A 25,410-nucleotide genomic window follows, 5' to 3' on the forward strand; every position below is an offset into this window, starting at 1 on the left:
GCATGCACCTCATGTACTATTTGGAACAAAATAATTATTTTATAGATATGAGGAACAGCAACATTATAGTCAGTCTCTTTTATGTAGTTTCATAATCAAATGGTCATTATATATAAATTTAGCTCTACTATAATGTTTCATGTATCACTGGTACTCAACACATATTAATAATAAATAAAAATCTTTTAAAAGCACAATTGAGGGCTTCCCTCGTGGCGCAGTGGTTGAGAATCTGCCTGCCAATGCAGGGGACACGGGTTCGAGCCCTGGTACGGGAAGATCCCATATGCCGCGGAGCAACTAAGCCCGTGAGCCACAATTACTGAGCCTGCGCATCTGGAGCCTGTGCTCCGCAACAAGAGAGGCCGCGATAATGAGAGGCCCGCGCATCGCGATGAAGAGTGGCCCCCACTTGCCGCAACTGGAGAGAGCCCTCGCACAGAAACGAAGACCCAACACAGCCATAAATAATAAATAAATAAATTTTTAAAAAAAAGCACAATTGACCCTGGAAAATTCAGTTGATTTATACTCATAATTTCTAAATGGCAATCAGGGCAAGACAGAAATTTCAGCTGGCATTTGACATTACCAGATCAATTATATCTCTAAAGTTACTTTTACATTGATTATAAACATTTAAATAAGTGCTCCTTTGCAAATGAAATATTTATTTGACTTATTATTGAGTTCTAGAATGAACATTCTAGAAGGACAGTGCTACCAAAAGCAAATTTCTACATTTGAGAATCTAGAAATTCCTCCTTCATAAGGAGACCATCAAAGGAGTTGGGCTGATGGATTTTGGAAATGGGTAGAACCAAGCAAGCCGTAAGAATGAGGAAATAAAATACTTTTCTTCTTAGTTGCTCTACATTAACATTCCGTATACAGGACAGTAGTTTCTCACAAGGGATTGGTTCCAGGACTCCCCCTAGGATGCCAAACTCCTCAGATGCCCAAGTTCCTTCTATAAAATGGTGTAGTGTTTTCATATAACTTATGCACATCCTCCTGTATACTTTAAATCATCTCTAGATTATAACACCGAATATAATGTGAGTGATATGTAAATAGTTTCTGTGGGAGGCAACTTTAAGTTTTGCTTTTTGGAATTTTCTGGATTTTTTTTGAATATTTTTGATCTGCAGTTGGTTGAATCTGCAGATCTAGAACTTGCAGATACAGAGGGTTGACTGTAATCTGTTAATGGATAGGGTGAAATTAAACAAATTACTTAATTTGACCAGTCATCTAGGGCCAATGGTAGATACATAGAAATAGAGGATCAATTCCTGCTCATAAGGATCTAATGATCTACTTAGAGTGATACATACTAAATTATAGAACAATGAATAAAAACACAGTGACACAGGAATTATCAATTGTACTTAAATTAGAGTTTCTTGAAGTTCAGAAGACGTGTGGCCACTTCAATTTCAAATAGATGAGAGTTCATGGGATAGGACCAGAATTTAGTGGCAGAACAGGGCATTATTGTGACTTTCTCAAACAATTTTTTTATCCCCTTGTGTTCCTGCTTGTTATATGAATAGTGCAGCAAATCATTTTAAAGTTAATTTTTGCTATTAAAGAATCATTATTGAAAGCTACTTTTATCCTATTCCAAATGAAATCTTGTTAAACATATTTGAGAGTACAAAGAATGAACACAGCCCTGGAAATAATGCATTCACTGGTTTTGTTGTTGGGGAGGAAGAGGCAGTGGCAGTGTTGTCTGAAATATGAAAGATTTGGGAGATTATCTGATTCTTTTGAATGAATAAATCTCATGAGTATTTGAAAACTCACACCTCCAAAAGTCAGTTTCTATTGTTATTCCACAATAGAATTTGGAAAATCATACCCGTCACTCCTAGACTTAGGATAGTATATTACAACCAGTGAAACAGAATTTTTTTCTTACACCTTTAAAATCTAATGTGTGATCATTTCTTACACTGTCACTCCTTGGATTTCTAAAATATAACAGTAATAATAATAACAAAACATATTTCTATACTTCTATGTACCTGGCTTATTACTAACTGCTTTCTCTGAGCCTTACTCAAATAAGAACATGAAGTAGATACTACTATTATACAGATTTGCTAGGTTATGTGTAATTCTCCATTACCATCAATATCTTAGTAGCTTACAAAAGAGCGATTGATATTTTGCTAATGTATGTACTGTCTGTGGGTTGGCTGCAGCTCTATCACAACTTCTTAACTCTAAGATTCAGGTTTAAACATCAACTTCCATCTGAAACATGCTGTCCTTGTGCAAGAGTGGGGTAGGTGAGGGCAGAACTTCATGATTCATAAAGCTTTTGCTGTGGAGTGGTGCATTCCTCTCCATTCACATTTGATTGGCCAAAGGCAAGTCACATGATTAATTCTGATGTCAGTGGTGTAGTGGTGTGTATTCCTCCCACGTGGAGGGGGTCTGAAAGCACTATGACACCAGGAGGTGTTGTATGAGCTTCTTGTGAAAGCAGAAAATAATTTGAAACAATAATACAATTGACCACAGGCGCTTTTCCTATTTTACTGAAGAGAAGATAAATAACTTGATCAATGTCACACGGCTAGTTGGTGGCATAGGTAGAGTTCACCTCAAACAATGTGGTTCCAAAGTCTACTTTATTATGTCTGACACTATTTTGTGTTATGACACTTCTTTATTCAAATACGCATACTCTTATATCCCAGAAACAAGACCCTAATTATGCTCTGTATTTGCATTTAACTAACAAGTGAGCAGAAAGGATCTTGCTTTCTGCTGGTTCAGATTTCCTAAGTGATTCATACTGAATGTACACTTAAGATAAGCAGAGAGTGTCACCAGGCAGATCTGTGAGAGAGTAAGTATCTCCATTTCAAAATACAAGTATTTTATACTTCTGGAGATACCATTCCAAAAATCATATCGCAACAGCTTCACTCCCCAGGAGCAAGTGATGGAGACTCATTTGGTCCTTTGAAGAAGCTTGTAGATAATGAGCTGAAATACAGGGACTGGCCATTTCTACAGAGAGTACACCTATAATTGCTATACTTTTGTATCATCCCATTACTTCAAATCAGCAGGTTGTCTTGAAATAACCTGCTGCTTAACAGAGAATATTAAATATATGCATTAATGTTCTAGCTGTGGCTTTTGTCAGAAGGTAATGAACTCTCATGTGTTTTAAAATATAAAAGGAATGTTCCATTTTATAATGCAATAATCTAAGTCTTTAATGATAATCACATGATAAACCATTTACTGAATGCCTGAGAATAAAATGTAAATAAGACTAACAGCCCACTGAGAAAGCACCATTTTTCTAGAGAAAGCCTATATGTTATGTATCAATAGGAAAATAAAACAATAAAATAGTATATGCTCTAACATCCCTTAAATGATTTTCAGAATTCTGAAAATTTTGATTATTCTTTAGTTATTTCAATAATTAAGATTATACTTTATTAGGAAGGGAAAACTTCTGAAATCTGCAGGGTAATAATAGCAAAATTTTCATGAAATTAAATAAAATGAAACTGCTTTTTGAAAAGCAGTGTTATGTAAACTATGTATAGTAGACTAAAAAACACTCTTCAAAGATATCAGGTCCTAATGCCTGGAACCTGTAAATGTCAATTTATTTAGGGGAAAAAAATGGTCTTTTTTACACATGTGTTTAAGTTAAGGATCTTAAGTCATAGATCCCAAATGCAATCACATATATCTTTACAAGAGGGAGGCAGAAGGAGATTTGAAATACACAAGGTACTGTGAAGATGAAGTCAGAGACTGGAGTAATGTAACACAAGCCAAGGAATGCTGGCAGACACTAGAAGCTGGAGGAGGCAAGCAACAAATTTTCCCCTAGAGCTTTGGAGGGAGTGAAGCCCTGCCAACACTTTGATTTTGATTTAGTAACACTGATTCTGGACTTCTGGCCTCCAGAACAATGAGACAATAAAATGTATGTTCTTTTAAGTCACCAAGTTTGTAGTGATTTAACAACCCTTAGAAAATTACTGTAGATTTAGGTACAGGGATATAGGATATTGTGTAATAAATGCCTGAAAATATGGAAGGGGCTTTGGAATCAAATAATGTATAGAGGCTGGAAGAATTTTTTGCCACATTATAGAAAACATCTAGATGCACATAAACAGACTGTTGGTAGAAATGTGGGTTAAAGGAAAGGGCTCAGAAGGAAATAAGGAACATACCATTGGAAACCGAGGGAAAGGCGAATCTTGCTGTATAGTGACAGAAATAGCTGAATTGTGTTCTACAACTGTTTGAAGAAGCAAAACTTGTAAGCAAGGAACTTGGATATTTATCTGAGGTTATTTCCAAGCAAAGCATTGAAGGTGTTAACCTGATAATATCAAAATGCAAGCAGACAAATATAAATTAAAAAAAAAAGCTTAAGCAAAAGGGAACTATCACTTGATGATTTGGGAAACAGCCTATCAGATGGCAAAATATGATAAAATTAGGATAGTAACTGTTAGGAAAATATACTTTGGAGAGAAGGCCAATGGCATGTCTGGATAACCTGCTACTAGTGCTGAAGAGATTACATAAATGGCTCATGAAGTCACTCAACCAGAAGAAGCCTTGAATAAAGATGGGATTATCAAACCAAAGATCTGTGGAGGATGCTGTGGCTAAAGGTGTGAACCCCTGTGATATACCTGGGCAACCTGAAAAGGTTTTTGAGAATGTTGTACCGCCATAAACACTACCAGATTGGACTGGAATGGATAACACAGGATAAAATGAAGAAAGGCCTTTGAACTACAAAAACTCTACAGGCAGGCAATTGGGTGATAAAACTACTGAGAAGCACACGTATGTTCCCTCTGAAGTAAAAGGAAAGATGATTCTGAAGGCAGAGACTTGGGCCCAAAGGTCATAGCAATGGGCTCAGAAGAAGAGATGTAAGCCAAAATCACAGCAACAGAAGATGGAGCTGTGTTGCAGATGTTGGAGTCAAGGTACAGAGGATTGTTCCCAGGTCTTAAAACTTATGAGAATCTGCCCTTCTTGATTATGAAATTGCTTGGAATTTGTGAATCCTTTCTTCCATTTTCTCCCTTTTGGAATGGGAATGTCTATAAATATTATACTGTGTCTATCCCACAGTTGTATTTTGGCAGCAGATAACTTTCTAGTTTCACAGTTGTATTTTGCAGCAGATAACTTTCTAGTTTCACAGGTATAGAGATGGAGGAAAATTTTGTCTCAGGATGGATCATACCCAGGGTCTAATGCAATCTTAATTTAAATGATTTAGATGATGAGATTTGCAATTTTGGGACTAGTATTTAGGCGACATTTTGGACTTGTGTTGATGCTTTATTGTGTTGAGAATTTTGGGGATCTTGGCATGGGTGAATATATTTTGCATCTGTTATAGATAGACATGAATCATTGGAGGCCAGAGAGAAGACTATAGTAGGCTGAATTATGCCCACCAAAGATATCAAGATCTAATCCCTTGAGCAAATACTCACAAGGTATTTGTTACTTTATTTGGGAAAAATCAAAAGCTTTTGCAAGGCTTTTGCAGACCTCATTAAAATGTACATGTTGAGATGAGGAGAGTATCCAGATTACATGGGTGATGCCTAGATTTAATCACACATATGCATATAAGAAGGAGACAGAGAGAGATGAGACACATGGCAGGAAGGCAGTGTGACTATGGAGGCAAAGATTGGAGTGATCTGGTACAGACCAAGGAATGTTGGCAGTATCAGCTGGAAAAGGCAAGGGGCAGATTCGACCCTGAGTCTTCAGAGGGATCGTGGCCCTGCCAACATTTAGCCCTGTGATACTGATGTCAAACTTTTGGCCTCCTAATTGTGAAAGAATAAATGTTTATTGTTTAAGTCACCAAGTTTATACTAATTCGTTACAGCAGTCATAGGAAACTCATACAATATGTAAGATGCTATCTCCTATCTGAATTATATTAACACTTCTTACTAAACTTAAGATATTATATAAATTATCCAGATCTAATCTAATGGTGTGAATATCTATTTTATAATTACTTGTACCTATTTCATTAATGAAATCAAATGCTTATCTGAACAAAATGCTTCATATTAAAAGATGGGCTTTATTATCAAATTTTTTTAAATAAATTTATTTTATTTATTTATTTTTGGCTGCATTGGGTCTTCGTTGCTGCTTGCAGGCTTTCTCTAGTTGCGGCGAGGGGGGCTACTCCTCTCTGAGGTGTGCGGGCCTCTCATTGCGGTGACTTCTCTTGTTGCGGAGCACAGGCCCCAGGCGCGAGGGCTTCAGTAGTTGTGGCTCGTGGGCTCAGTAGTTGTGGCTCACGGGCTCTAGAGCGCAGGCTCAGTAGTTGTGGCTCACGGGCTTAGTTGCTCCGCAGCATGTGGGATCTTCCCAGACCAGGGCTCGAACCCGTGTCCCCCGCACTGGCAGGCTGACTCTTAACCACTGCACCACCAGGAAAGCCCATTATTATCAAATTTTAAAGAAGCAAAAAAGAAAAAAAAATGGAGTAGGTAAAGCATATGAATGTATGTAATTTTATAGTTTAGTGCATAATGCATCTATTTACAGGAGTTCCAGTTTCATTTCAAGTCTGTTTTTCCCTACCTCAGAACAGTTGTGAGTATCAAATGACCTAGCAAATATATATTAATAACTTCAGTTCTAAAGTGGCATGTAAATACAGAACAATGATTATTGATTTTTGACCCTACTGTTATCTTATTAGAATCTGGTGGACTGTTCTGTAACCTGCACACCTGCATCTCTTATCATATCTTTCTTACTTTTCTAGTCATCTTATTTCACTGAGAATTTCCTACTTTCACCTATTTTTCAAATTGAGCGCAACTGCAAATATTTAGAATATGAAAGTTATACTCTTTCTTATGGGGTAGATCAAGTATCTTACTTCCAGAATTTATCTATATTTTCATCTCTGATAATTACATTTGATGATTCTTTCATGGATGGCAGTGATGATTGTGATGTGCGTGTGTGTGTGTGTGTGTTAATGTGTGGTATGCAGAGTGCATAGGGTAATGTAGAATAGCTTATAGCCCTGGGATAGGATGATTTGATACAAAGACTTTTAGAAATCTCATACTTATGTTAGTTTTAAGAATATCTAACTCAGATTATATATATTCAACTTATCCATTAGACTGGTGTAACACAAATAATATAAATTTTTTTTTGCTTACATTGCCCCATACTTATTTCTCTAAAGACCAGTCCTTATCTAATGATTTCACTCTTACTCATTCTTGTTATGAATAAGTAAAGATTTTCCATTTTAAATCTCTTTATCAAGGTATTCAAAGCTCCCAGCTCCATATTGTCTTTCCAGCTTTATTTTCCACTCAAGTCACATAGAATATAGTGCCATGACCTGAAGTAATCGTGCTTTTACAGCTCCATGATTTACAAGGTGTGCTCTCTATTCTTAAAATAAATTTGCACCCTTATCTTTGTATAAAACTTTACATACTTCAAGTTGAAAAATTAACATTGTGTATACAATTCCCTATCCCACCAGGAAAATATAGCTGCACTGCATGCTGCTTTTCCACTGCCCTTTGTGTATCTTCATTATGGGATTTACTATGTAATAGTGCCGTATATTCCAGTGCCTACTTCTGTAGACAAAAACTGCTCAAGGAAAAGTATCTTGAATAAAATCATTATGTTGCTAAAGCTTTAAAATCATTTTTTGGAATAATTCAATTTATATAATTGTATGTACATGTTTCAGAAAAGATGTTATAGGCTGAAAGATATAGTATTTTGCAGAGAAAATATAAAATTTAATCAAAAAGATACAAACACAGACCCACAAATTAAAATTTGATTTTTAAAATTTTTCACAAGATTATTCTTCCTTTAAAAAATCCAGTGGGCACCAATCTGTTTTTATCCATAGATAGATATAATTTTAACTTGAATAACTCCAAGTGAAGTTTTCTAATTTAAATACAACACAAATTCTTTTCATAAAATTAAAACATAATCTCTAAATAAGCCATATATTTTCTTAACATTTTCACAGGAACATTAGAAAATTATGAAATCCCTTAATTTTTATGGACAGGAAATGTGAGACATAGTGGAATTGTCAATATATATGCAGCAGATCATTGTAGATAAATAATAAAGTATACCCTCTATAATCTACCCCCAATTGTGTTTTACTTCTTAATATAATTTGTTCTGACATTGAACTTCCTTCCAAACAACTTGATGTGCTTTGCAAATATTTTCTTAATATTACTTAAAACATCTCTACAAGATTTTGGCTCAAAAGTGTTACTATGTTATAGAGTATTGGCATGGGATATTTCTCTGTAGTAACTTTCTTTCTTGATGATGGTACCCTAAAGATTATTAACAGTTGTGAGAAAGAACATTTTCGGGATTAAATAACAATGCACGTGTTAATTCAGTATTTGGGGTTATTGTATTAAGTATAAAGGCCATCATCCATGCTTTCTTGATAAATGGTGAGATCTTTTTTTAAAAAAAAACAACACAGAATCTTTATTTATTTATTTTTGGCTCCATTGGGTCTTTGTTGCTGCACGTGGGCTTTCTCTAGTTGTGGTGAGTGGGGGCTACTCTTTGCGGCGCGTGGGCTTCTCATTGCGGTGGCTTCTCTTGTTGTGGAGCACAGGCTCTAGGTGCACAGACTTCAGTAGTTGTGGCACGCGGGCTCAGTAGTTGTGGACCACGAGCTTAGTTGTTCCACGGCATGTGGGATCTTCCTGGACCAGGGCTCAGACCCGTGTCCCCTGCATTGGCAGGTGGATTCTTAACCACTGCGCCACCAGGGAAGTCCTAAATGGTGAGATCTTAAGTATGATTTTCAACATATTTTTTAAACCAAGATACAAAGACAGAGATGTCAAGGTTTCTGAAGCCAGTGAGAAGAGAATGATTGTATTTGCTTCCAGTAATACATAGCATCCTGAAACACATTGGGAGCCCTGCATGTTTCTTAATTGACAGAGCAACACTAAGCCTGAAAATTCTGGTTAATGTTTTGTTAACTGCCTCTCAAGGGAAATATCAGAAAGGTCACAGTGGAAAGAAACAAACATTTCTCAGTATCCACAATACATTCAACAGCCTGATCTGAAACTGGAGAAGATACAGAGATAGAGATCTCAGAACATCCACAATACTGCCTTTTGATGCTACCCAGGAAGGGAAAAATGTCAGGAAACTGAGTGGTTGAAAAGTGTTGGAGTACTGAAATAGGACCTTCTCACCTGATACCATCTCTCAAAAAGAAATGTGGATTCATTTTAAATAAAAGGAAGTAGAAGGACTGCACATCTTATAAAATTCTAATGTGCAGGCAGACATAGCCAAAATGCCCTCCAGAGAGAGATTATACTTTTTCCCCTAATTCATAATAAGATGCTCACTGAAGTCACAGAAATAATGTTATAATTCTAAATTCTGAATTCTTGAAAGCATGAGGTGAACCACATTTCAAGTCTAATTGTAGTATTTACTATATGTTTGACTTCTCTACCAGATGGAGATTGTCTTACCTAACTAAACTTTGTTTAAATTAACTTTAATGGGAACACCTTATGAACAGTTGAGAAAAGTTCTCTTCACCTCTACTAGTTCTCAAGTACAATATTAGGCCAGAGAGAGTTATCCCGAGTCTCGTTTCAGTTCTACGTGTGAATATGTTACTTCTTTTTTTTTTAACTTTTTATTTTATATTGGAGTATAGTTGATTAACAATGTTGTGATAGTTCCAGGTGTACAGCAAGCTGATTCAGTTATACATATACATGTATCTATTCTTTTTCAAATCTTTTCCTAATTTGCTTGTTACACAATATAGAGTTCCCTGTGCTATACAGTATGTCCTTGTTGGTTGTCCATTTAAAATATAGCAGTGTGTTTCCACCATTTTGCCTTCCAGCTCACTTATTCGTTCTTCTGCCTCAGTTATTCTGTTATTGATTCCTTCTAGTGTATTTTTCGTTTCAGTTATTGTGTTGTTCACCTCTGTTTGTTTGTTCTTTAGTTCTTCTAGATCTTTGTTAAACATTTCTTGTATTTTCTCAATCCGTGCCTCCATTCTATTTCTGAGATTCTGGATCATCTTTACTATCATTACTCTGAATTCTTTTTCAGGTAGATTGCCTATTTCCTCTTCATTTATTGGGCCTTGTAGGTTCTTACCTTGCTCCTTCATCTGTGACATATTATTTTCCTGTCTCATTTTGTTTTTTTTGATGAGTGGGATTGTGTTCCTCTCTTACTGGTTGTGTAGCCTAAGGCTTCCAACACTGGAGTTTGTAGGCTGTTGGGTAGAGCTGGGTCTTGGTGCTGAGATGAGGACCTCCAGAAGACCTCACCGCAACCACTATGGAGAACAGTATGGAGGTTCCTTAAAAAACTAAAAATAGAACTACCATATGACCCAGCAATCCCACTACTGGGCATATACCCTGAGAAAACCATAATTCAAAAATAGTCATGTACCAGAAGGTTCATTGCAGCGCTATTTACAATAGCCATGACATGGAAGCCAGCTAGGTGTTAATTGACAGATGAATGGATAAAAAAGGTGTGGCACATATATACAGTGGAATATTACTCAGCCATAAAAAGAAATGAAACTGAATTATTTGTAGTGAGGTGGATGGACCTAGAGTCTGTCATACAGAATGAAGTAAGTCAGAAAGAAAAAAACAAATACCATATGCTAACACATATATATGGGACATAAAAAAAAAAAGGTACTGATAAACCTAGTGGCAGGGCAGGAATAAAGACGTAGACATAGAGAATGGACTTGAGGACACAGTGCAGGGAGGGAGAAGCTGGGGTGAAGTGAAAGTAGCATTGACATATATACACTACCAAATGTAAAATAGTTAGCTAGTGGGAAGCAGCAGCATATCACTGGGAGATCAGCTCTGTGCTCTGTGATGACCTAGAGGGGTGAGATAGGGAGGGTGGGAGGGAGGCTCAAGGGGGAAGGTATATGGGGATATATGTATGCATACGGCTGATTCACTTTGTTGTACAGCAGAAACTAACACAGTATTGTAAAGCAATTATACTCCAATAAAAATCTATTTAAAAAAAAGAAACATAACAAAATGAAAAAAAAAAAAAATATAGCAGTATGTGCATGTCAGTCCCAAACTCCCTAACTATCCCTTACACCCACCCACCCCCCTGCTAACCATAAGTTCATTATCTAAGTCTGTGAGTCTGTTTCTGTTTTGTAAATAAGTTCATTTGTATCATTTCTATTTAGATTCAGCATATAAGTGATATCATATACGATATTTCTCTTTCTCCATCTGACTTATTTCACTCACTGTGACAATCTCTAGGACCATTCATGTTGCTGCAAATGGCATTATTTTATTCTTGTTTATGGCTGAGTAATATTCCATTGTATATATGTACCACATCTTCTTTATCCATTGCTCTGTCGATGGACATTTAGGTTGCTTCCATGTCTTGGCTATTGTAAACAATGCTGCAATGAACACTGAGGAGTATGTATCCTTTCGGACCATGATTTTCCTGTGGAAATGTGCCCAGGAGTGGGATTGCTGGATCATATGGTAGCTGTATTTTTAGTTTCTTAAGGAACCTCCATCCTGTTCTCCATAGTGGCTGTACCAATTTCCATTCCCACCAACAGTGTAGGAGAGTTCCCTTCTCTCCACACCCTCTCCAGCATTTATTGTTTGTGGATTTTTTGATGATACCCATTTTGAATGGTGTGAAGTGATATCTCACTGTAGTTTTGATTTGCATTTCTCTAAAAATTAGTGATGTTGAACATCTTTTCATAGGCTTCTTGGCTAACTGTATATCTTCTTTGGAGAAATGTCTATTTAGGTCTTCTGCCCATTTTTTTTTTTTAACATCTTTATTGGAGTATAATTGCTTTACAATATTGTGTTAGTTTCTGCTGTACAACAAAGTGAATCAGCTATATGTATACATGTATCCCCATGTCCCCTCCCTCTTGCATCTCCCTCCCACCCTCCCTATCCCACCCCTCTAGGTGGTCACAAAGCACCGAGCTGATCTCCCTGTGCTATGCGGCTGCTTCCCACTAGCTATCTGTTTTACAGTTGGTAGTATATATATGTCCATGCCATTCTCTCACTTCGTCCCAGCTTACCCTTCCCCCTCCCCATGTCTTCAAGTCCATTCTCTTCGTCTGCATCTTTATTCCTGCCCTGCCCCACGGTTCTTCAGAACCATTTTTTTTTGTTTTTTTAGATTCCATACATATGTGTTAGCATACGGTATTTGTTTTTCTCTTTCCAACTTACTTCACTCTATATGATTGACTCTAGGTTCATCCACTTCACTACAAATAACACAATTTCGTTTCCTTTTATGGCTGAGTAATATTCCATTGTATATATGTGCCACATCTTCTTTATCCATTTATCTGTCAGTGGACACTTAAGTTGCTTCCATGTCCAGGCTATTATAAACAATGCTGCAATGAACATTGTGGTACATGTCTCTTTTTGAATTATGGTTTTCTCAGGGTATATGCCCAGTAGTGGGATTGCTGGATTATATGGCAGTTCTATTTTTAGTTTTTTAAGGAACCTCCATACTGTTCTCTATAGTGGCTGTAGCAATTTACATTCCCACCAACAGTGCAAGAGGGTTGCCTTTTCTCCACAACCTCTCCAGCATTTATTGTTAGTAGACTTGTTGATGATGGCCATTCTGATCAATGTGAGGTGATACATCATTGTAGTTTTAATTTGCATTTCTCTAATGCTGAGTGATGTTAGGCATCCTTTCATATGTTTCTTTGCAATCTGTATATCTTCTTTGGAGAAATGTCTATTTAGGTCTTCTGCCCATCTTTGGATTTTTTTTTTTTTTTTTGATATTGAGCTGCATGAGTTGCTTATATATTTTGGATATTAATCCTTTGTCAGTTGCTTTGTTTGCAAATATTTTCTCCCATTCTGAAGGTTGTCTTTTTGTCTGTTTATGGTTTCCTTTGCTGTGCAAAAGCCTTTAAGTTTCATTAGGTCCCATTTGTTTACTTTTGTTTTTACATCCCTTTCTCTAGGAGGTAGGTCAAAAAGAATCTTGCTATGATTTATGTCATAAAGTGTTCTGCCTATGTTTTCCTCTAAGAGTTTTATAGTGTCTGCCCTTACATTTAGGTTTTTAATCCACTTTGAGTTTATTTTTGTGTATGGTGTTAAGGAGTGTTCTAATTTCATTCTTTTACATGTAGCTGTCCAGTTTTCCCAGCACCACTTACTGAAGAGTGTATTTTTTCTCCATTGTATATTCTTGCCTCCTTTATCAAAGATAAGGTGACCATATGTGTGTGGGTTTATCTCTGGGCTTTATCCTGTTCCATTGATCTATATTTCTGTTTTTGTGCCAGTACCATACTGTCTTGTTTACTGTAGCTTTGTAGTATAGTCTGAAGTGAGGGAGCCTGATTCCTCCAGCTCTGTTTTTATTTCTCAAGATTGCTTTGGTTATTCGGGGTCTTTTGTGTTTCCATACAAATTGTGAAATTTTTTGTTCTACTTCTGTGAAAAATGCCATTGGTAGTTTGATAGGGATTGCATTGAACCTGGAGATTGCTTTGGGTAATATAGTCATTTTCACAGTGTTGATTCTTCCAATCCAGGAACATGGTATATCCCTCCATCTGTTTGTAACATCTTTAATTTCTTTCATCAGTGTTTTCTGCATACAGGTCTTTTGTCTCCTTAGGTAGGTTTATTCCTAGGTATTTTATTCTTTTTGTTGCAGTGGTAAATGGGAGTGTTTCCTTAATTTCACTTTCAGATTTTTCATCATTAGTGTGTAGGAATGCAAGAGATTGCTGTGCATTAATTTTGTATCTTGCAACTTTACCAAATTCATTGATTAGCTCTAGTAGTTTTCTGGTAGCATCTTTAGGATTCTCTATGTATAGTATCATGTCATCTGCAAACAGTGACACTTTTACTTCTTCTTTTCTGTTTTGGATTCTTTTTATTTCTTTTTCTTCTGATTGCTGTGGCTAAAACTTCCAAAACTGTGTTGAATAATAGTGGTGAGAGTGGGCAACCTTGTCTTGTTCCTGATCTTAGTGGAAATGGTTTCAGTTTTTCACCATTGAGAATGATGTTGGCTGTGGGTTTGTCATATATGGCCTTTATTGTGTTGAGGTAAGTTCCCTCTATGCCTACTTTCTGGAGAGTTTTTATCATAAATGGTTGTTGAATTTTTTGAAAGCTTTTTCTGCATCTCTTGAGATGATCATATGGTTTTTATTCTTCAATTTGTTAATATTGTGTATCACATTGATTGATTTGCATTTATTGAAGAATCCTTGCATTCCTGGAATAAACCCCACTTGATCATGGTGTATGATCCCTTTAATGTGCTGTTGGATTCTGTTTGCTAGTATTTCGTTGAGGACTTTTGCATCTATGTTCATCAGTGATATTGGCCTGTTGTTTACTTTTTTTGTGACATCTTTGTCTGGTTTTGGTATCCGGTTGATTGTGTCCTCCTTTGAGTTTGAGAGTGTTCCTCCGTCTCCTACATTTTGGAAGAGTTTGAGAAGGATAGGTGTTACCTCTTCTCCAAATGTTTGATAGAATTCGCCTGTGAAGCCATCTGGTCCTGGGCATTTGTTGGAAAATTTTTAATCACAGTTTCCATTTCAGTGCTTGTGATTGGTCTGTTTACATTTTTTATTTCTTTCTGGTTCAGTCTCAGAAGGTTGTGCTTTTCTAAGAATTTGTCCATTTCTTCCAGGTTGTCCTTTTTATTGGCATAAAGTTGCTTGTAGTAATCTCTCATGATCCTTTGTATTTCTGCAGTGTCAGTTGTTACCTCTTTTTCATTTCTAATTCTATTGATTTGAGTCTTTTCCCTTTCTTTTTCTTGATGAGTGTGGCTAATGGTTTATCAATTTTTTATCAATGGTTTATCTTCTCAAAGAACAGCTTTTAGTTTTATTGATCTTTGCTATTGTTTTCTTCATTTCTTTTTCATTTATTTCTGATCTTTATGATTTCTTTCCTCCACTAACTTTGGGTTTTTTTGTTCTTCTTTCTCTAATTGCTTTAGATGTAAGGTTAGGTTTTTTATTTGAGATTTTTCTTGTTTCTTGAGGTAGGATTATATTGTTTTAAACTTCCCTCTTAGAACTGCTTTTGCTGTATCCCATAGGATTTGGGTCGTCGTGTTCTCATTGTCATTTGTTTCTAAGTATTTTTTGATTTCCTCTTTGATTTCTTCAGTGATCTCTTGGTTATTTAGTAGTGTATTGTTTAGCCTCCATCTGTTTGTATTTTTTACAGTTTTTTTCCTGTAATTGATATCTAGTCTTATAGTGTTGTCCTCGGAAAAGATACTTGATATGATTTCAATTTTCTTAAATTTACCAAGGCTTGATTTGTGACCCAAGATATGATTTATCCTGGAGAATGTTCCATGAGCACTTGAGAAGAAAGTGTATTCTGTTGTTTTTGGAAGGAATGTCCTATAAATATCAATTAAGTCCATCTTGTTTAATGTGTCATTTAAAGCTTGTGTTTTCTTATTTGTTTTCATTTTGGATGATCTGTCCATTGGTGAAAGTGGAGTGTTAAAATCCCTTACTATGATTGTGTTACTGTTGATTTCCCCTTTTATGGCTGTTAGCATTTGCATTATGTATTGAGGTGCTCCTATGTTGCATGTATAAATAGTTACAATTGTCATATCTTCTTCTTGGATTGATTCTTTGATCATTATATAGTGTCCTTCTTTGTCTCTTGTAATAGTCTTTATTTTAAAGTCTATTCTGTCTGATATGTGAATTGCTACTCCAGCTTTCTTTTGATTTCCTTTTGCATGGAATATCTTTTTCCATCCCCTCACTTACAGTCTGCATGTGTCTCTATGACTGAAGTGGATCTCTTGTAGACAGCATATATACGGGTCTTGTTTTTGTATCCATTCAGCCAGTCTATGTCTTTTGGTTGGAGCATTAAACCATTTACATTTAAGGTAATTATCGATATGTGTGTTCCTGTTACCACTTTCTTAATTGTTCTGGGTTTGTTATTGTAGGTCTTTTCCTTCTCTTGTGTTTCCTGCCTAGAGGAGTTCCTTTAGCATTTGTTGTAAAACTGGTTTGGTGGTGCTGAATTCTCTTAGCTTTTGCTTGTCTGTAAAGATTTTAATTTCTCCACAGAATTTGAATGAGATCCTTGCTGGGTAGAGTAGTCTTGGTTGTATATTTTTCCCTTTCCTCACTTAAAAAATGTCCTGCCCCACCCTTTTGGCTTGCAGAGTTTCTGCTGAAAGACCAACTGTTAACCTTATGGGGATTCCCTTGTATGTTATTTTTTGCTTTTCCCTTGCTGCTTTTAATATTTTTTCTTTGTATTTAATTTTTGATAGTTTGATTAATATGTCTCTTGGCGTATTTCTCCTTGGATTTATCCTGTATGGGACGCTTTGTGCTTCCTGGACTTGATTGACTATTTCCTTTCCCATATGAGGGAAGTTTTCAACTATAATCTCTTCAAACATTTTCTCAGTCCCTTTCTTTTTCTCTTCTTCTTCTGGGACCCCTATTATTTGAATGTTGCTGCATTGAATGTTGTCCCAGAGGTCTCTGAGACTGTCCTCGGTTCTTTTCATTCTTTTTTCTTTATTCTGCTCTGCAGTAGTTATTTCCACTATTTTATCTTCCAGGTCACTTATCCGTTCTTCTGCCTCAGTTTTTCTGCTATTGATTCCTTCTTGAGAATTTTTAATTTCATTTATTGTTTTGTTCATCATTGTTTATTTGCGCTTTAGTTCTTCTAGGTCCATGTTAAACGTTTCTTATATTTTCTCCATTCTATTTCCAAGATTTTGGATCATCTTTACTATCATTACTCTGAATTCTTTTTCAGGTAGACTGCCTATTTCCTCTTCATTTGTTTGGTCTGGTGGGTTTTTACCTTGCTCCTTCATCTGCTGTGTATTTCTCTGTGTTCCCATTTTGCTTAACTTCCTGTGTTTGGGGTTGCCTTTTCAGAGCCCGGAAGTTCGTAGTTCCCGTTGTTTTTGGTGTCTGCCCCCAGTGGGTGAGGTTGATTCAGTGGCTTATGTAGGCTTCCTGGTGGAGGTGACTGGTGACTGTGTTCTGGTAGGTGGGGCTGAATCTCGTCTTTCTGGTAGGCAGGGCTGTGTCCGGTGGTGTGTTTCGGGGTGTCTGTGACCTTATTATGATTTTAGGCAGCCTCTCTGCTAATGGGTAGGATTGTGTTCCTGTCTTACTAGTTGTTTTTCATGGGGCGTCCAGCACTGGAGCTTGCTGGCTGTTGCGTGGAGCTGGGTCTTAGTTTTGAGATGGAGATCTCTGGGAGAGCTCTCCCTGATTGATATTACGTGGGGTTGGGAGGTCTTTGGTGGACCAATGTCCTGAACTTGGCTCTCCCACCTCAGAGGCTCATGCCTGACACCTTGCCGGAGCACCAAGACCCTGTCAGCCACATAGGTAAGTAACCCTGGAGAAGATGGACTGAAGCCAGGAGAAAGCTAGAGGATGGGAGACCTATTAAATGGTTTGTTTGATGAAATCAGGCAAAGGATGGAGACATTCTGTACCCAGGCTCTACTCATGAAGGGGAAATGGGTGCTTCAGTAAGCCGAGCGCATGCTTCCACCTTTTACCTATTTTTTGATTGGGTTGTTTGTTTTTATGATACTAAGTCACGTGAGCTGTTTGTAAATTTTGGAGACTAATACATTGTCAGTCATATCATTTGCAAGTATTTTCTCCCAATCTGTGGGTTGTCTTTTCATTTTGTTTATAGTTTCCTTTGCTATCCAAAAGCTTTTCAGTTTAACTAGGTCCCATTTGTTTATTTTTGTTTTGATTTCCATTACTCTGGGAGGTGGGTTGAAAAAGATCTTGCTGCAATTTATGTCAGAGTACGTTCTGCCTATGTTTTCCTCTAAGAGTTTTATAGTGTCTTGTTTCACATTTAGGTCTTTAATCCATTTTGAGCTAACTTTTGTGTCTTGTTTTAAAGTATGTTCTAATTTTATTTTTTTACATGTAGCTGTCCAGTTTTCCCAACACCAATAATTGAAGATACTGTCTTTCCTCCATTGTATAGTCTTGCCTCCTTTGTTGTAGATTAATTGACCATAGGTGTGTGGTTTCATTTCTGGGCTTTCTATCCTGTTCCATTGATCTATATTTTTATTTTTGTGGCAGTACCATACTGTTTTGATGACAGTAGCTCTATTGTATAGTCTGAAGTCAGAGATCCTGATTCCTCCAGCTCAGAGTTTCTTTCTCAAGATTGCTTTGGCTATTCAGGGTCTTTTGTGTCTCCATACAAATTTTAAGATTTTTTGTTCTAGTTCTGTGCAAAATGCCATTGGTAATTTGATAGAGCTTGCATTGAATCTGTAGATTGCCTTGGGTAGTATAATCAGTTTGACAGTATTGATTTTTCCAATCCAAGAACATGGTACAAGAACATCTTTCTATTTGTTTGCATTGTCTGTAATTTCTTTCGTCAGTGTCTTATAGTTTTCTGCATACAGGTCTTTCATCTCCTTAGGTAGGTTTATTCCTAGGTATTTTATTCTTTTTGATGCAGTGGTAAATGGCATTATTTCCTTGATCTCTCTTTCTGATCTTTCATTGTTAGTGTATAAGAATGCAGGAGATTTTTGTGTATTAGTTTTGTAACCTTAAACTTTACCAAATTCATTGATTAGCTCTAGTAGTTTTCTGGTGATATCTTTACGATTTTCTACATACATCAGAACTGTGAGAGTTTAACTTCTTTTCCAATTTGGATTCCTTTTATTTCTTTTTCTTCTCTGATTTCAGTGGATAGGACTTCTAAAACTATGTTGAGTAAAAGTGATGAGAGTGGACATCCTTGTCTTGTTCCTGATCTTAGTGGAAATGCTTTCAGCTTTTCGCCATTAAGTATGACGTTAGCTGTAGGTTTGTCATATATGATTTTTATTATGTTGAGGTAAGTTCCCTCTATGCCCACTTTCTGGAGAGTTTTTTTCATAAATGGGTGTTGAATTTTGTCAAAAGATTTTTCTGCATCTATTGAGATAACCATATGATTCTTATTCTTCAATTTGTTGATGTGGTGTATCACACTGATTGATTTGTTGATATTGAAAAATGCTTGCATCCCTGGGATAAATCCCACTTGATCATGGTGTATGATCCTTTTAATGTATAGTTGGATTAAGATTGCTAGTATTTTGTTGAGGATTTTTGAGTCCGTGTTCATCAGTGATATTGGCCTGTAATTTTCTTTTTTGTGGTATCTTTGTCTGGTTTTGGTATCAGGGTGATCGTGGCCTCATAGAATGAGTTTGGAAGTTTTTCTTCCTGTGCAACTTTTTGGAACAGTTTCAGAAAGATAGATGTTAGCTCTTATCTAAATGGTTGATAGAATTGGCCTGTGAAGCCGTCAGATCCTGAACTTTAGTTTTGGGGAGTTTTTTAATCACAGTCTCAATTTCAGTGCTTTTGATTGGTCTGTTCATATTTTCTATTTCTTCCTGGTTCAGTCTTGGGAGATCATACCTTTCTAAGTATTTGTCCATATCTTCCAGGTTGTCCATTTTATTGGCATAGATTGCTTGTAGTATCTCTTATGATCCTTTGTATTTCTGTGGTGTTGGTTGTAACTTCTTCTCCTTTTTCATTTCTAATTTTATTGATTTGAGTCCTCTCCCTTTTTTCTTGATGAGTCTGGCTAAAGGTATATCAATTTTGTTTATCTTTTCAAAGAACCAGCTTTTAGTTTCATTCATCTTTGCTATTGTTTTCTTTGTTTCTATTTCATTTATTTCTGCTCTGATCTTTATGTTTTATTTCCTTCTACTAACTTTAGATTTTGTTTGTTTTTCTTTCTCTACTTGCTTTAGGTGTAAGGTTAGTTTGTTTACTTGAGATTTTTCTTATTTCCTGAGGTAAGATTGTATTACTATAATCTTCCTTCTTAGAACTGCTTTTGCTGCATCTCATAGGTTTGGCATTGTTGTGCTTTCATTGTCATTTGTCTCTAGGTATTTTTTGATTTCCTCTTTGATTTCTTCAGTGATACATTGGTTGTTTAGTAGCATATTGTTTAGCCTCCACGTGTTTGTGATTTTACAGTTCTTTTCTTGTAGTTTATTTCTAATGTCATAGCATTGTGGTCAGAAAAGATGCTTGATATGATTTCAATTTTCTTAAATTTACCAAGGCTCGCTTTGTGGCCCACCATGTGGTCAATCCTGGAGAATGTTCTGTGTGCACTTGAGAAGAATGTGTATTCTGCTGCTTTTGGATGGAATGCTAAATAAATATTAATTAAGTCCACCTGGCCTAATATGTCATTTAAGGCCTGTGCTTCCTTATTGATTTTCTGTCTGGATGATCTGTCCATTGATAGAAGTGGGGTGTTAACGTCCCCCCTATTATTGTGTTACTGTCGATTTCTCCATTTATGGCTGTTTGTATTTGCCTTATGTATTGAGGTGCTCCTATGTTGAGTGCATATATATTTACAATTGTTATATCTTCCCTTGATCATTATGTAGTATCCTTCTTTGTCTCTTATAACAGTTTTTATTTTAAAGTCTATTTTGTCTGATAGAGTATTGCTGCTCCAGCTTTCTTCTGATTTCAATTTGTATGGAGTACAGTTTCCATCCCCTCAACTTCGGTCTGTATGTGTCCCTAGGTCTGAAGTGGGTCTCTTGTAGACAGCATATATACGGGTCTTGTTTTTGTATCCATCCAGCCAGGCTGTCTTTTGGTTGGCACATTTAATCCTTTTACATTTAAGGTAATTATCGATATATATGTTCCTGTTGCCATTTTCTTCATTGTTTTGGGTTTGTTTTTGTAGGTCTTTTTTCTTCCTTCCTGTTTTGTTCTCTTGTGATTTGATGACCACCTTTAGTGTTAAGTTTGGGTTGCTTTTGCTTTTTTGTGTGTGTATCTATTGTAGTTTGGGTTTGCTGTTCTTATGAGATTTTGATATAGCAGTCTATATATGTACGAGCTTGTTTTAAGTTGCTGATCTCTTTCCCACCTAGAGGAGTTCTTTTAGCATTTGTTGCAAAGCTGGTCTGGTGATGCTTAATTCTTTTAGCTTTTGCTTGTCTGTAAAGCTTTTGATTTCTCCATTAAATCTGAATGACAGCCTTGCTGGGTAGAGTATTCTTGGTTGTAGTTTCTTCCCTTTCATCACTTTAAGTATATCCTGCTGCTCCATTCTGGCCTGCAGAGTTTCTGCTGAGAAATCAGCTGAAAACCTTATGGGAGTTCCCTTGTATGTTATTTGTTGTTTTTCCCTTGTTGCTTTTAATATTTTTTCTTTGTCTTTAATTTTTGCCAGTTTGATTACTATGTGTCTTGGCATGTTCCTCCTTGCATTTATCCTGCCTGGGGCTCTTCCTGGACTTGGGTGACTGTTTCCTTTCCCATGTTAGGGAAGTTTTCAGCTGTTATCTCTTCAAAGATTTTCTCAGGTCCTTTCTCTCTCTCGTCCTTCTGGTACCCTATAATGCGAATGTTGTCCCAGAGGTCTCTTAGACTGTCTTCATTTCTTTTCATTATTTTTTCTTTATTCTGTTCTGTGGCAGTGATTTCCACCATTCTGTCTTCCATGTCACTTCTCCATTCTTCTGCCTCAGTTATTGTGCTATTGATTCCTTCTAGTGCATTTTTCATTTCAGTTATTGTATTGTTCAACTCTGTTTGTTTTGTTCTTTAATTCTTCTAGGTGTTTGTTCTTTAATTCTTCTAGGTGTTTGTTGAACATTTCTTGCATCTTCTTAATCCTTGCTTCCACTCTTTTTCTGAGATTTTGGATCATCTTCACTATCATTATTCTTAATTCTTTTTCCAGAAGGTTGCCTATCTCCACTTCACTTAGTTGTTTTCTGGGGTTTTATCTTGTTCCTTCATCTAAGACATAATCATCTGCTGTTTCATTTCATCTAACTTTCTGTGATTGTGGTTTTCATTTTACAGGATGTAATATTCTAGTTCTTTTTGCTTCTGCTGTCTTCCCTCTGGTGGATGAGGCAAGAGGCTTGTGCAATCTTCTTGATGGGAGGGACTGGTAGTGGGTAGAGCTGGATCTTGGGCAGGGCCATGCTCAGTAAAACTTTAATCTGCTTGTCTGCTGATGGGTGGGGCTCTGTTCCCTCCCTGTTGGTTGTTTGGCCTGAGGAGGCTACAGGCTGTTTGGTGGTGCTAATGGCAGCATTTGGGAGGGTTCACATCAATGAGTACTTCCCAGAACTGCTGCTGCCAATGTCTTTGTACCCACAGTGAAGTACAGCCATCCCCTGCCTCTGCAGGGGAACCTCCAGTGTTAGCAGATAGGTCTGGTCCTGTCTCTTATGGGGTCACTGCTTTTTTCTCCTGGGTCCTGGTGCACACAGATTTTGTGTGTGGCCTCCAAGAGTAGAGTTTCTGTTTCCCCCAGTCTTGTGGAAGTCCTGCAATCAAATCTCTCTCATCTTCAAAGCCAGATTCTCTGGGGACTCTTCCTCCCATTGCTGGACCCCTAGGCTGGGAAGCCTGACATGGGGCTCAGAACTTTCACTCCAGTGGGAGAGCTTCTGTGGTATAATTGTTTTCCAGTTTGTGGGTCGCCCACTTGGTGGGTATGGGATTTGATTTTATTGTGATTGTGTCCCTCCTACCATCTCGTTGTGGCTTCTCCTTTGTCTTTGGATGTAGGGTGTCTTTTTTGGTAGGTTCCAGCATTTTTTTATTGATGGTTGTTCAGCTGTTAGTTGTGATTCCAGTGTTCTCCGTGAATATGTTACTTCTTAAGTTTATCTAAATATTATCTAGACAACACCCTGCAGAATTTATGTATAGGTTTATTTTCACATTATATTTAAAAATAAGTTAATTTTATTTATAATAGTCCTTTCTTTTTAAGATTTAAACTCCAAAATATATTTATATTAAATTAAAAAAAAAAGGTTGCAGGCTTCAGTTAAAGATTAAGAAATTGGAATCTTTAAAATGTCATCAGTGAATAGAAAACAACAAAGCTTGGGGATTCCCTGGTGGTCCAGCAGTTAGGGATTCATGCTTCCACTGTAGGGGGCATGGGTTCAATCCCTGGTCAGGGAACTAAGATTCCCCTAACTGAGCAGCACAGCCAAAAAACAACAACAACAACAACAAAGCTTGCTCTAAATGAAATACCAAAGATAAAACAGATACAATCCTAATAATATAATGGAGTTTCATAAACTTATCAAAAAATATACTTTAATTTTAAAAATTAATATGCTAATGACATGAGACAAGCTTTACAATTTATTGATAATTAAAAATAAGCGAGTATGAAATTTTACATATATACTGTCTTCAAATTTATCTTAGAATACACAGAAATTTGTCTATATTCTGTGTTGTATCAGTGCATAGGAAAAGTATTTTAAAAGGTAATATATTATAGATACCTTCTTAATAGCTGACATAATATTTTCATTACCTTCCACCTCAATAATCCCCAATGTAGAAACGCAGATTTTTGTTCTTGCCCACCCTTCTTTCTTTAATCTCAGGAAATTTTGAGGGCTATACATTGTTCTCACAAACCAGAGCTCCTCTCCTCTCACAGGATGGCTTGTACCTGACTGGGAGTATGTATTGTAGCTGCCCTGTTTTGACCCTGGATACTGTTGTTCCATTAAAATTGTTTCCTGTACATTTCTCCAGTTTCTGCCAGCCACTGTCCTCATTATAACAGTGCTCAGCTCTGTGCTTTCAGCAACATCAATTCACAGATGTTTCTGCTGCCTTTTGTCCTGACCAATCCACAAGAAATATATTGACACATTTAACTACAGAAAAAGTTAACGCTCTCTCATAATGAGAGACACCAATAACTAAGGTGATAGACAAAGAAAAGAGCTGAGAGAATATATGTGACCAATAATTTAATATTAGTGAAGAGTCAAAACAATAACAAATGTATAAAGGAAGTTCCTGATAAAGAAGTACCAAAAATTAATGAAAATGAAAACTAGTTCGACTTGAACCTAAAATTCAGGCAATTGAACATAAAAAATTTGTTCACAAAATATATTTTTTTATGTTCACAGATATAGTAAATAATAATTTCATAATGCTCTATGTTAGAAAGGAATAGGAAAAATAATTTCTCTCAGTGTTACTAATGGGGGCAATTTAAATTCCTCTCAAAATTAAAATGTTCACACATTGTCTATGTCAAATTTATATCAAAAATGTATTTCTTGTTAGAAATCTTTTTAATAGACTGCAAATACATATATAAAGCATGTCCAATGTGGTATTATTGTAAAATAAAAATATTAGAAATAGATCTGATCAATATAAGAAAAGATTATATAAATTATTATGTTTACAATGTGTAATAGTATATTGACATTTCAGAGAGTGAAGCATATTTCCATATACTGACAGTTTTTAATGATAGTTTGAGGTAGGTGTGTTTGTGTATGTTTCCTCTAAGAATTGAAATGTAATTTACTAAAATATATTTCCTTTTCCTCCCTACTTTTTCGTGTTATTCTTGTCATATATTTAGTCATATATTTTATATCTATACATGCTATAAACTAAACAAAGTGTTAAAACTAATGATTTATACAAGTAATTTTTAAAGAAACTTTTAAAAAGACATAGAAAGGTATATGTATGCATCTTTCATACTAACCCACATATTTATCATTTCTGGACTCTTCATGTAATTTTGAGTTATTTTTTGTAGGTATTTTCTTTCCATTTGAAGGATTTCCTGTAGCATTTCTTGTAAATTAGGTATGCTAGTAACAAATTTTCTCAGTCTTTCCTTTTCTGGGCATGTCTTTATTCACACTGATTTTTGTTTTAATGGATATTTTGCTGCATATAGAATTCTTTCTTGACAAATTTTGTTTGTGTTTTTCCTGTTCTATGAATGCATCATTCATTCCACTGTCCTCTGGCCTCCATAGTTTCTTATGGGAAGTCACATATTTATAGTACTTTTGTTTCCCTATACAATAAGAGTTTTCTCTTGTTGTTTTCAACACTTTCTATGCTTTAATTTTAGTAGTTAAGTATTATGTATGGGCATCTGTATTAAGTTTACTTGGGGTTCATCAGCATCATGGAACTTATGATTAATATTTTTTATCAAACATTGTTTTATCAAATATTGTTTTAAGCTCTTTTGTCTTTCTTCTCTCTATTTAGGATATTTTAGGTAGCATATTGTAGCAACTCTGAATTCTGAATTAGTTCTTTTTTTTTTTTTTTTTTTTTGGCCACACCACACAGCATGCAGGATCTTAGCTCCCCAACCAGGGATCCAACCC

Source organism: Eubalaena glacialis, chromosome 4, assembly GCF_028564815.1.
Source record: "Eubalaena glacialis isolate mEubGla1 chromosome 4, mEubGla1.1.hap2.+ XY, whole genome shotgun sequence".
NCBI classification, from domain to species: domain Eukaryota; kingdom Metazoa; phylum Chordata; class Mammalia; order Artiodactyla; family Balaenidae; genus Eubalaena; species Eubalaena glacialis.